This window comes from Pelophylax lessonae (genome assembly GCF_965119305.1).
Source record: "Pelophylax lessonae genome assembly, chromosome: 8".
Lineage (NCBI taxonomy): Eukaryota > Metazoa > Chordata > Amphibia > Anura > Ranidae > Pelophylax > Pelophylax lessonae.
In genome coordinates this window covers 276,689,065-276,701,818 of record NC_138775.1, presented here as the reverse complement: position 1 = coordinate 276,701,818, position 12,754 = coordinate 276,689,065, and positions in this window count along the sequence as shown.

Here is a 12,754-nt window from a genome sequence, read left to right as displayed (position 1 = left end):
AGTGTATAAGGAGAGTTAGCTGCTAAAATAAGTGTGAAATTGACGGCTTGCCTGGGTGTAAGAAGATGCCCGCTGCTGCCTTCATGCTCTGAAAGATTAGGAAACCTATTGAAATACGTAGCAGCCATGTTGGAACGCATAGCGCATGCGCAATAAGCAATTTTGTTTGCAACGTCACTTCCATTGCATTTTCTGATGGGGGGCATTATTCTGATAGAACACCGGCTTGTATACAATTTTAGGGCAGTTTTTAGGCATTTTGCTATGGCGCCCTTGAAGAAACCTCAAGGCACCCCAGGGTGCCTGAGCACTCTGATTAACCGTTTGCCGACCGCCGCACAACTATTTACGTCGGCAGTCAGCCCCTCACAGGCAAAGCGACGTAGGGCTACGTCACTAGCCTGTGAGGCTCTAGGGAGCGAGCGCGCGCCGCCGGAGGCGCACTCCCGCGCGGTCACGGACCCCCCCCCCCCCGCGTGTGCGGGTCCGCCGGGCACTCACGATCGTCCGTTACACCGGGAGAAAGGCAGGTGGCTAATGTAAACACAGCCGCCTGTCATTCTCCTCTGTGTAAGAACAGAGATCATACGGCCCTGCTATGTAGGACCGTTGATCTCTGTTCTTACACCTCAAGCCACAACCAATCACAGTTAGAAATACGCCCCTAGGACACACTTAACCCCTCCCTCTCCAATACAGTTAACTCCTTCACTGCCAGTGTCATTTTTACAGTAACAGTGCATATGTATAGCACTGATTACTGCAGTAATGTCACTGGTAACCCCAAAAGTGTCAAAAATGGCAGTCAAGGTTCCAATCTGTCCGTCGCAATGTCGCAGTCCCGCAAAAAAAATCGCAGATCTCTGCCATTACTCGTTAAAAAAAAAAACAACAAAAATGACAAAAACCTTTCCCTTTGTTAGTAAACGCAATAACTTTTGCGCAAACCAATCAAAATACGCTTATTGCGATTTCTTTTACCAAACATATGTAGCATAAAACAAATTGGCCGAAAATGTTAAAAAATTTTGATTTTTACTTTTTTTTGGGGGAATTTCATATAAAAAAATGTGAAAAATATTGTTATTTTTGCAAAATTGACGCTCTTTTTTTGTTTATAGCGCATGATCAAAAAATCGCACAGGTGATCAAATACCACCAAAAGAAAGCTCTATTTGTGGGAAAAAATATGACGTCAAATTTGTTTAGGTACAGCGTCGCACGACCACGCAATTGTCCATTAAAGTCACGCAGTACCGAATCGCAAAATAGGCCCTGGTCAGGAAGGGGGTAAAATCTTCCGGGGCTTAAGTGGTTAAAAAAGGCGGATGTAGATAATAATGATGCAGATAGTGCCAACATCATATAGATGAAGATCTTCCATGCAGCCATAATGGATATAAATTGTTATGCATATGTCATTTTATCCCAATGAAACAAGCAAGTTGTATTGATGCTCGACTATCTAAGTAATATTAATGTAGAAAAAAAAAAAAACAGCTAAATAGATGCAGAGATTTTCAAATGGATATTACACACAATTTGTGAAACGCCAGAACAGCATGAAATCAGCTAATAACGCACATGGAATGGAGGTATAGAGCCACTTTCCTGATAGACAGTTGAATGGACGTGAATAGACTGCAGTTGCTTTATAACACAAAATGAATATCAGCATTAGAGTACATATCCTGAGGATGGCTTGATGGACCTTCCAAAGACTGGTGCTAAATACTAATGTAAGAAATAGATGATAGGAAAAGAAAATCTGCATATGAAATTATATAGGTAGGAAGGTAATAGCACAAATCTGTGTACAGAGTGAATGAAGAACAGGACGGTGTCATGCAAAATGCACATCACAAAAAGTCCTCTGCAGTGCATCCCTCAGAAAGTCTGATGCCTGCATAGAACAAATTGCACTGCACAGAAGGTCCTTCTGAATTTATGTCTCAAAAAGTTTAACCACTTTAAGACCGGAGGATTTTCCTGCTTAACGTCCAGGCCACTTTTTTCAACTTGGCACTGCGAGACTTTAACTGACAATTGCGCGGTCGTGCAACACTGTACCGAAACAAAATTTACGTCTTTTTTTCCCCACAAACAGAGCTTTTTTTGGTGGTATTGGATCACCTCTGCACTTTTCATTTTTTGCGATATTAATAAAAAAATAGCGAAAATTTGGCGTAAAAATTGACATTTTTCACATTCTGATATATAACATTCCCCCCAAAAAATTTACAAATCAAAATTTTTTTACATTTTAGGCCAATTTGTTTTCTGCTACATATGTTTGGTAAAAAAAAGTCACAATAAGTGTATTTTGATTGGTTTGCGCAAAAGTTTACTAACTACGGGAAAGATTTACGTAATTTTTATTGTTTATTTTTTTTTTTACTAGTAATGGCGGCGACCTGCGATTTTTTGCGGGACTGTGACATTGCGGCGGACAGATCGGACCCTTGACTGACATTTTTGACACTTTTGGGGGGGACCATTGACATTAATACAGTAATCAGTGCTAAAAATATGCACTGTTACTGTAATAAGGACACTGGCAGGGAAGGGGTTAACACTGTTGGTGATCAAGGGGTTAAATGTGTGCCTCATGCTTACTGACGTGTGTGTGGGGGGAGGGGGTTGTGTGACACAGACAGAGATCGCTGGTTCAGCTATGCTGAATCCTGTGATCTGTCCCTGCCTGTCACAGAGGAGATCCACCTGCGTTGTTTACACACGACGATCGGGGAAGAGCGGCAGTGATCACTGCATCTCCTCCCCTGGCCCGACTTCCGCTGTGGCTAAACACAGCGGGAGCGAGTCTCCGGTGGCGCGCGCATGCCGCTGAGAGAGGGGTAAATCTGGTGACGTAGGTCTACATCGCCAGACCCAGGGCTGCTGCGTTGCTGCAGTAGCAGCAACGTGAGCAGTGTTAAAGTGGTTACTAACAATGTCACATGCAGTCAGGGAAGTCTTCTCGGCCTTTTGGCTAAGATCAAGTGTAATTTCTGTTCTCATCAGTTTTCGGGGACAGAACACTGGTCCCTCTTCCCAATTAGGAGGGCCAGATAGAGGGCTGGAGTGGGACTCATTTTCAGCCCTGGAGTTTCATGCCTTGGACCGGCCCACTTTAGTTCACGACTGACTATATTAAAATAATGTAATTAAAACCTCAGAATATAAGTTTGCAATGGCTGCGGACATGGTACAGGAGAATGCAGGGCTGCGGGCATGGTACAGGAGAATGCAGGGCTGCGGGCATGGTACAGGAGAATGCAGGGCTGCGGGCATGGTACAGGAGAATGCAGGTCTGCGGGCATGGTACAGGAGAATGCAGGGCTGCGGGCATGGTACAGGAGAATGCAGGTCTGCGGGCATGGTACAGGAGAATGCAGGGCTGTGGACATGGTACAAGAGAATGCAGGGCTGCGGGCATGGTACAGGAGAATGTAGGGCTCTGGACATGGTACAGGAGAATGCAGGGCTGTGGACATGGTACAGGAGAATGCAGGGCTGTGGGCATGGTACAGGAGAATGTAGGGCTTTGGACATGGTACAGGAGAATGCAGGGCTGTGGACATGGTACAGGAGAATGTAGGGCTGTGGACATGGTACAGGAGAATGTAGGGCTGTGGACATGGTACAGGAGAATGTAGGGCTGTGGGCATGGTACAGGAGAATGCAGGGCTGCGGTCTGCGGACATGGTACAGGAGAATGTAGGGCTGTGGGCATGGTACAGGGGAATTCAGGGCTGCGGACATGGAACAGGAGAATGCAGGGCTGCGGACATGGCACAGGAGAATGCAGGGCTGCGGGCATGGTACAGGAGAATGCAGGTCTGCGGGCATGGTACAGGAGAATGCAGGGCTGTGGGCATGGTACAGGAGAATGCAGGACTGCGGGCATGGTACAGGAGAATGCAGGGCTGTGGGCATGGTACAGGAGAATGCAGGGCTGTGGGCATGGTACAGGAGAATGTAGGGCTGTGGGCATGGTACAGGAGAATGTAGGTCTGTGGACATGGTACAGGAGAATGTAGGGCTGTGGGCATGGTACAGGAGAATGCAGGGCTGCGGTCTGCGGACATGGTACAGGAGAATGCAGGGCTGCGGGCATGGTACAGGAGAATGTAGGGCTGTGGGCATGGTACAGGAGAATGTAGGGCTCTGGACATGGTACAGGAGAATGTAGGGCTGTGGACATGGTACAGGAGAATGTAGGGCTGTGGACATGGTACGGGAGAATGTAGGGCTGTGGGCATGGTACAGGAGAATGCAGGGCTGCGGTCTGCGGACATGGTACAGGAGAATGTAGGGCTGTGGGCATGGTACAGGGGAATGCAGGGCTGCGGACATGGTACAGGAGAATGCAGGGCTGTGGACATGGTACAGGAGAATGCAGGGCTGCGGGCATGGTACAGGAGAATGTAGGGCTGTGGACATGGTACAGGAGAATGTAGGGCTGTGGACATGGTACAGGAGAATGTAGGTCTGTGGGCATGGTACAGGAGAATGCAGGGCTGTGGACATGGTACAGGAGAATGCAGGGCTGTGGGCATGGTACAGGAGAATGTAGGGCTGTGGACATGGTACAGGAGAATGTAGGTCTGCGGGCATGGTACAGGAGAATGCAGGGCTGCGGACATGGTACAGGAGAATGTAGGGCTGTGGGCATGGTACAGGGGAATGCAGGGCTGCGGACATGGTACAGGAGAATGCAGGGCTGCGGACATGGTACAGGAGAATGCAGGGCTGCGGGTATGGTACAGGAGAATGTAGGGCTGTGGACATGGTACAGGAGAATGTAGGGCTGTGGGCATGGTACAGGAGAATGCAGGGCTGTGGACATGGTACAGGAGAATGCAGGGCTGTGGGCATGGTACAGGAGAATGTAGGGCTGTGGACATGGTACAGGAGAATGTAGGGCTGTGGGCATGGTACAGGAGAATGCAGGGCTGCGGACATGGTACAGGAGAATGTAGGGCTGTCGGCATGGTACAGGAGAATGCAGGGCTGCGGACATGGTACAGGAGAATGTAGGGCTGTGGGCATGGTACAGGAGAATGCAGGGCTGCGGACATGGTACAGGAGAATGCAGGGCTGCGGACATGGTACAGGAGAATGTAGGGCTGCGGACATGGTACAGGAGAATGCAGGGCTGCGGACATGGTACAGGAGATGCCATACCCGCAGCACTGCATCTCTTGTAGTATGCCTGCAGCCCCGCATAATGGCAGGCAGTGGAGGAGTCTCACCTGTTCCTGAGGCCACATCGATTTAAAATTGGTGCCGCCCGGCGCCAGCACATCATTGCGCATGCGCCGCCGCCACCACTCGGGAAAGCTCGTATACATTCGGCTATTCTCTGGAATAGCCGAACGTGTACAGCCTTTTCCAAGCGGCGGCTGCGCATGCGCTGTGACATGTTGGCGCCGTGCGGCGCCATTTTTAAAATCAGGCAACCCAGTGGAACGCCCCCCGGACTGACCGGCCCATCGGGAGAAGTCCCGGTGCTCCCGATTGGCCAATCCGGGCCTGGCCAGATAGTAATTCCTGATGTAATAGGCTGGATACTGTTGGAACATCCTTTTCTTCATGGGATGATTCTTACCTGGTTTACCAGGCTTGTCCCTGGTTGAAAGCAGGACCCTTTTTAAAGTATAAGTAATTCAGATGATAGGGTCAGAATTTGGCATAAAAAACAGCAGCAGAAGACCACACCGGGTGCCTCTCCTGTCAGCTAAGAACAGGAAACTGGGGCTACAATTCCAAAGGGTCACCAAAATTGGAAAATAGAAGATTGGAAAAACGTTACCTGGTCTGATGAGTGGATTTCAGCTGCAACATTCAGAAGGTCGGGTCAGAATTTGGAATAAACAACATGAAAGAATGTATCCATCCTGCCTTGTGCCAATGGTTCAGGCTGGTGGTGGTGGTTTAATGGTGTGGGGGATATATTCTTGGCACACTTTGGGCCTTTTAGTACCAACTGAGCATTGTTTAACCGCTTGCCAACCGCCCACAGTAATATTACTGCGGCAGTGCGGCTCCCCTGGGTCCAGTCACTTAATACTACGTGACTTGAGGGGGAAGGGGTTTCGGCGGAGCACGTGCGCCATCGGAGGCACACTCCCACTGTGTTTAGACACAGTGGGAGTTGGGGTCCACCAGCCGCGATGGTCGCGGGACTCGCCAATCGTTCAAAGGAGAGGCAGAATGGTGGTCTGTCTATGTAAAGGAGGGAGGAAAATGGAGAACTGTTTCTGCTAAGCAGGCACACGGATCTCTGACTTCCCCCAGTCACAGCACTCCCCTCACACAGTTAGAAAGCACTCCCTAGGAGCACACTTAACCCTTTAATCGCCCCTGATGTTCACCCCTTCCATGCCAGTGTCATTTATACATTGACAGCGCATATTTTTAGCACTAATCACTGTCACTGGTCCCCAAAAAGTGCCACTTATTGTCAGATTTGTCTTCCGCAATGTCGCAGTCCTGCTAAACATTGCTGATCGCCGCCTTTACTAATAAGAAATATATAAAAAAAGTCCATAAAAAAGGTCATATAGTTTGTAGACGCGATAACTTTTGCGCAAACTAATCAATATACGCTTATTTGGATTTGTTTTTGTTTTTTTTTACCAAAAACATGTAGCACAATACAAATTGGCCTAAACTGATGAAGAAATTAGATTTTTTACATATTTTTTATTGGATGTGTTTTATAGCAGAAAGTAAAAAGATAATGTTTTTTTTTTCTTAGAATTGTCAGAATATTTGGTTTATAGAACAAAAAAAAAAAAAAAATCGCACAGGTGATCAAATACCACCAAAAGAAAGTTCTATTTGTGGGAAAAAAAGGGCATTCATTTTATTTAGGTACAGCGTCGCACGACAGCGCAATTGTCCGTTAAAGTAACGCAGTGCCAAATCGCAATGTATTGACCTGCTCATTAAGGGGGGAAATCTTCCTGGTCCAAAAGTGTTTAACTCACAATTGCGCAATTGTGCGATGCTGTACTCCCACAAATAGAGCTTTTTTTTGGTGGTATTTGATCACCTGTGCGATTTTTATTTTTTTTGTGCTCTAAACAAAGAACAAAAAAAGAGCGACAATTTTGAAGAAAAAAAAAAAACAACAATTTTTCACATTCTGCTATATAACATTCCCAATAAAAAAAAATGTAAAAATCAAATCATTTTAGGCCACTTTGTTTTCTGATACATATTTTTGGTAAAAAAAATCCCAATAAGCGTATTTTGATTGGTTTGCCCAAAAGTGATTGCGTCTACAAACTAGGGGAAAGATTTATGTAATTTTTATTTTTATTTTTTACTAGTAATGGCAGCGATCTGCAATTTTTTGCGGGACTGCGACATTGCGGCGGACAGATCAGACCCCTAACTGACATTTTTGACACTTTTGGGGGTACCAGTGACATTACTACAGTAATCAGTGCTAGGAAAATGCACTGTTACTGTAATAAGGACACTGTCAGGGAAAGGAATAATACTGTGAGTGATCAAGGGGTCAAATGTGAGCCTAGGGGAGTGAATCTAACTGTATGGGGGCGGGGCTTGTGAAATGATCTCAGAGACCTGTGATCCTATATAGAAGGATCACAGGAGCTCTGTGATCATTCCAGGGAGAAGAACGGTCAGCTGTGTTTACAACAGCTGACCGTCCTTCTCTGTCAGCGGGGAACGATCGCGGGTGTCAGGTGGCAATCAGAGCCGCCTGCCCCATGCATCGGAGTCCCCGCTGCCGAGTGGGGGCGGAGCGTGCCGGCAGTGGCGCACACTCGCCCCCTAGCTGCAGGTGCGCGACCAACGTATACCTATGTCGGTTCGTGCAGGAGTGGCTGCCTGCTGAAGTATAACTGTGCCGGGCTGTCCTTAAGTGGTTAATGACCAGGCCTTTTTTGCGATTCGGCACTGTGTTGCTTTAACTGACAATTGTGCGGTGGTGCCACGCTGTACACAGATAAAATGTATGCCTTTTTTTCCCACAAATAGAGCTTTCTTTTGGTGGTATTTGATCACCTGTGCGATTTTTATTTTTTGTGCTATAAACAAAAAAAGAGCGACAATTCTGAAAAAAAAAAAAACAATATTTTTCACTTTATGCTATATAACATTCCCAATAAAAAAATTGTAAAAATCTATTTTTTTCATCATTTTAGGACAATTTGTATTCTGCTACATATTTTTAGTAAAAAATATTCCAATAAGCGTATTTTGATTGGTTTGTGCAAAAGTTATCATGTCTACAAACTAGGGGAAAGATTTATGTCATTTTAATTTTTTTTTACTAGTAATGGCGGTGATCTGCGATTTTTAGTGGGACTGCGACATTGCGGAGGACAGATCGGACCCCTAACTGACATTTTTGGGGGCACCAGTGACATTACTACTGTGATCGGTGCTAAAAATATGCACTGCTACTGTAATAATGACACTGGCAGGGAAGGGGCTAACACCAGGGGCGATCAAAGGGTTAAATGTGAGCCTAGGGGGTGTTTTCTAACGGTGAGGGGGATGGGCTTGTGGAAGCAACACAAAGACCTGTGTTTCTAAATAGGAGGATCACAGGCGCTCTGTGTTCATTCCAAGGAGAACAACGGTCAGCTGTGTTTTACAACAGCAGACCATTGTTCTGTCTCCACGGGGAGCACAATCGCGGGTGCCCGGCGGCAATCGCGGCCGCCAGCCCCGTGGATCGGCTTCTCTGTTGCCTAATGGGGGTGCCCATACGTTGGTTAGCGCAGCCAAGGCAGCCTGCTGCAGTATATCTGCAGCAGACGGTCGGCAAGTGGTTAAAGTTGTGCAGCAGTGCCATCTTATGAGCCCCAGGCAAGGCAGTGCACTAGGGCCCCGCCTACACAATCACCCACGGGAATTAAAATGCTAATAATCGATAAGGCAATATTTATTGGTACAGCCGTGCCAAGCTAATGACAGCTTTGAAGTTGGGCGGCTGAGTCCGGTGAACACACACACAGACGGGAGTCAGACTCGGCTGTCCTGTGTGTGCCTGTTCCCGTGGAGGCAGACAGGCATTCCTGCAGTTGTGGGCTCCTCCTCCACGGTCGAAGTGGCCTGACAGCAGCGCAGGCCTGACAGGCGCTTGCCACCTGCTAAGTTCTACGGCGGGATGCACACGGGAATCGGGAAACATGCTTGGCTGGGGCTGGGTTGCTTGGCAGGTGGGGCCCCCTGGGCAAGTGGGGCCCCCGGGCAACTGCCCAGTGTGCCCATTCGGTAAGATAGCCCTGTTGTGCAGTGTTGTATTGAAAAAAATGGACTGGTCATGAAGGGGGGGGGGGGTAAGTCTTCCGGAGCTGAAGTGGTTAAAATATACTATCATAACATAGATAATCAGGATCATTAATTCTCATGAAATTATGACATTGGGGGCACACTATCTCTCTGCTTTGTTCTGTGAGGTCCGTTCAGTGGGATGACTCCATATGAACAGTATACCATCCCCCGGTGGGGGCGGACACTAATGATCTTGGTGGGTGTCGGACCGGCTCTGCGCGCTCGAGTTTACAAGCTTCAACAGAACGGCGTGACAGATTGTCTGCTAAAGAACGGCTTTACATAGAAATCTAAGAGCGGTTTATTTATCGCTGTGACTCATTTACAGTTTCCCCATGACATTCATGAATCCCAAGGTCATCTTGATACTAAATTTCCTTTGGGTTTTTCAGGAGAAGTCACACGTATTGTGCGATAAACAAATGCCGTGCGTTTTTCTGCATGTAGAAGGCTAGAAGTCTATAAAGGACAATACTGAACTTCTATACAGTCAGTGCTGGTTCCACATACTGAACATGGAGGTCCGGTTCACGCTGACGCAGTGCGGAATTCACAGCGAATTCTGTGCGGTTTCCTCACCGCATCAAAACCGCACCCCGCTCATGCGAACTGCTGCAGGTGTATGTTGAAAGCGGAACAATACTTTTGTTGAAAAAAAAAAACATTCCCCTCTGGGTGATCTCTGTACATTGCAGGGATTTTATCAAACTTTGTTGCAGATTCCTACCTTTTGTTATTCTGAAGAAATCCCTGTTTGTTCTTCTGTGCTGAGTGGGTCTAATGGGAGTGGTTTCATAATTATCTATCAGCTGTGGAAGCTGCAGGGGTCTAATGAGGAAATCTGCTGGGCCTGCATCCCTTTAGACGTGTTCCTATTGGGAGTATCTCCCCAAAAATGACATTTTTGTTGCAGGGGATGCCAGAAATCTGACTTGTATCTTAATGCAGACTTCTGGAAAATTGGCGAGCCAATCACACAAGCAGGAAATGATGTTTCTGGGGGTGTGGTCAGTATACATTCTGTGTACAGAACCTCCAGGCAGCCATATTGCATTGCATTTGTAGAAAATTACAACAGCTGCAGATTGAAAAGGAAAGGTCATTTTTAATAACATTTAATTACAATATGATTTGTGTCGCAATTGTATACGTTATACAGTAATCCCCCGCTACATCGTGGTTCAGTTTTTGCGGTCCTGGTAATTTGCGTTTTTTTTTGTAATGTTATTTTACTATATAAATCATTAAAAATGAAATATTTTTGTGTTTTCCATAGCTCTTGCTATGTCTCTCAGTATCTTTTATGTGTTTAAATGAGTTTCTATTGTTTTAAACGTGTGTTTAAAGACCTTAAAATGCTTTTTACACGTACAGTGACAGTAAAAAAAATCATGCCTACAATGCATTTTAATAGGGTTTCTCTATTTCGCGGAATTTCACTTTTCGTGGCTGGGTCCGGAACGTAACCCCCGCAATGAAGGGGGGGTTTACTGTATTGTTTTTTCTTTATTTGCTATTTTTTTCCCCACAAAAGTGGAGTTACCCTTTAAGCTCTTTCTCCCATGCGGTCTGATTCAGGTGCGGCAAAAAAAAAAAGGGTCCTGCACAGTTTTGGTGCAAATGAATGGCGAATGTGATTTGAACAGGAATGCTGTGCAATTAACAGTGCATATTTTTAGCACTGATTACTGTAGTAATGTCACTGGTCTCCCCAAAAGTGTCAAAAATGTCAGTTAGGGGTCCGATCTGTCCGCCGCAATGTTGCAGTCCTGCTAAAAATCGCTGATCGCTGCCATTACTAGTAAAATAAATAAATAAAAATGACAGAAATCTTTCCCGTAGTTAGTAGATGCAATAACTTTTGCGCAAACCAATCAAAATACGCTTATTGCAATTGTTTTTCCCCCAAAAATATGTAGCAGAAAACAAATTGGCCAAAAATGATGAAAAATTTAGATTTTTCTTTTTTTTTGTGTGTGAATGTTATATAGCAGAATGTGAAAAATATTGTTTTTTTTTTCAGAAATGTCGCTCTTTTTTTGTTTGAAGCGCAAAAAATAAAAATCGCAGAGGTGATCAAATACCACCAAAAGAAAGCTCTATTTGTGGGAAAAAAAGGACATCAATTTTATTTGGGTACAGCGTCGCACGACCGCGCAGTTGTCCGTTAAAGTAACGCAGTGCCGAATCGCAAAAAAATGGCCTGGTCATTAAGGGGGCAAATCCTTCCGGTCCAGAATGTGGTTAACCAATCTTTTTTCTTTTTTTTGTACAATTCGCCTTTAAGGAGATGTAGCAGGGTGTGTGTCCTATGTCTACATACTTTTGCTAATAGGTGTCCAGCATTCCCATCTCAAAAAGTTGAGAGGTATGTGTATATATATATATATATATATCGAGTGTACATACAGATCATTTACACATACATCAATTTTTATTAAGACAGCAATACCAATAAGATAATCTTACGGATCCAGTTCCATTTTCCCACTTTCCTTGTACAGCACTAGGTCAGCATTGCACATGTTTGTGAATGGAGAAGAAACATTTCCATACTCAGAGAAAGACAGCCAAAGGATTACTGCTCATCCATTCTGACTGATCATATTATACAGGATGTTAAAGCGGAGTTCCAGCCATTTACTCACCTGTCCAACGGTCCAGCGATGCGGCCGCCGGAAGCCTCGATCCTCTCCCACGGCGCCGGCATCACTGCTGTGGGCACCCGGCTGTTACAGTTTGCGGCTTCACAGCCGGGTGCCCACTGCGCATGCGCGAGTAGCGCTGCGCGCCGTGATTGGCCGGCAATCTTCTGGGACCTCTGACGTGTCCCAGAAGATTGCAGGGAGGGAGGGGGAGAGGAGAACTTCCGCTCAGGGCGCCGCGGCGCTCCGAGCGGAAGTGGGAGCGGGTACCTGTCAAAACTAGGTACCCGCTCCCCCCCCCAAAAAATGACATGCCAAATGTGGCATGTCGGGGGGTCAGGACTCCCTAAAGCGGAAGTTCCACTTTTGGGTGGAACTCCGCTTTAAGACCTTTTTAAACCCTCTTACCTTAAACTGCACTGGATGAGGAAGTGGTTTTCCCCTCGTGGGTTACTGATTTTATTATTTGTTTATCCACTTACTTACTTTTATTGAACCATATTGACTGAATGGCTTCAAGTGATTCTAAATTATTGAAATGCAATTGCAGACATCCCAAACTGCAAAAACAAATTTCAGGGAGTTGGGACTCCGCGTTGGTGCTGCTGGCGGGTAGTGCTGGCTGGTACTGCTGGTGGGTACTGCTGACTGGTACTGCTGGTGGGTACTGCTGACTGGTACTGCTGGTGGGTACTGCTGGCTGGTACTGCTAGTGGGTACTGCTCGCTGGTACTGCTGACGGATAATGCTGGTGGGTACTGCTGGCTGGTACTGCTGGTGGGTACTGC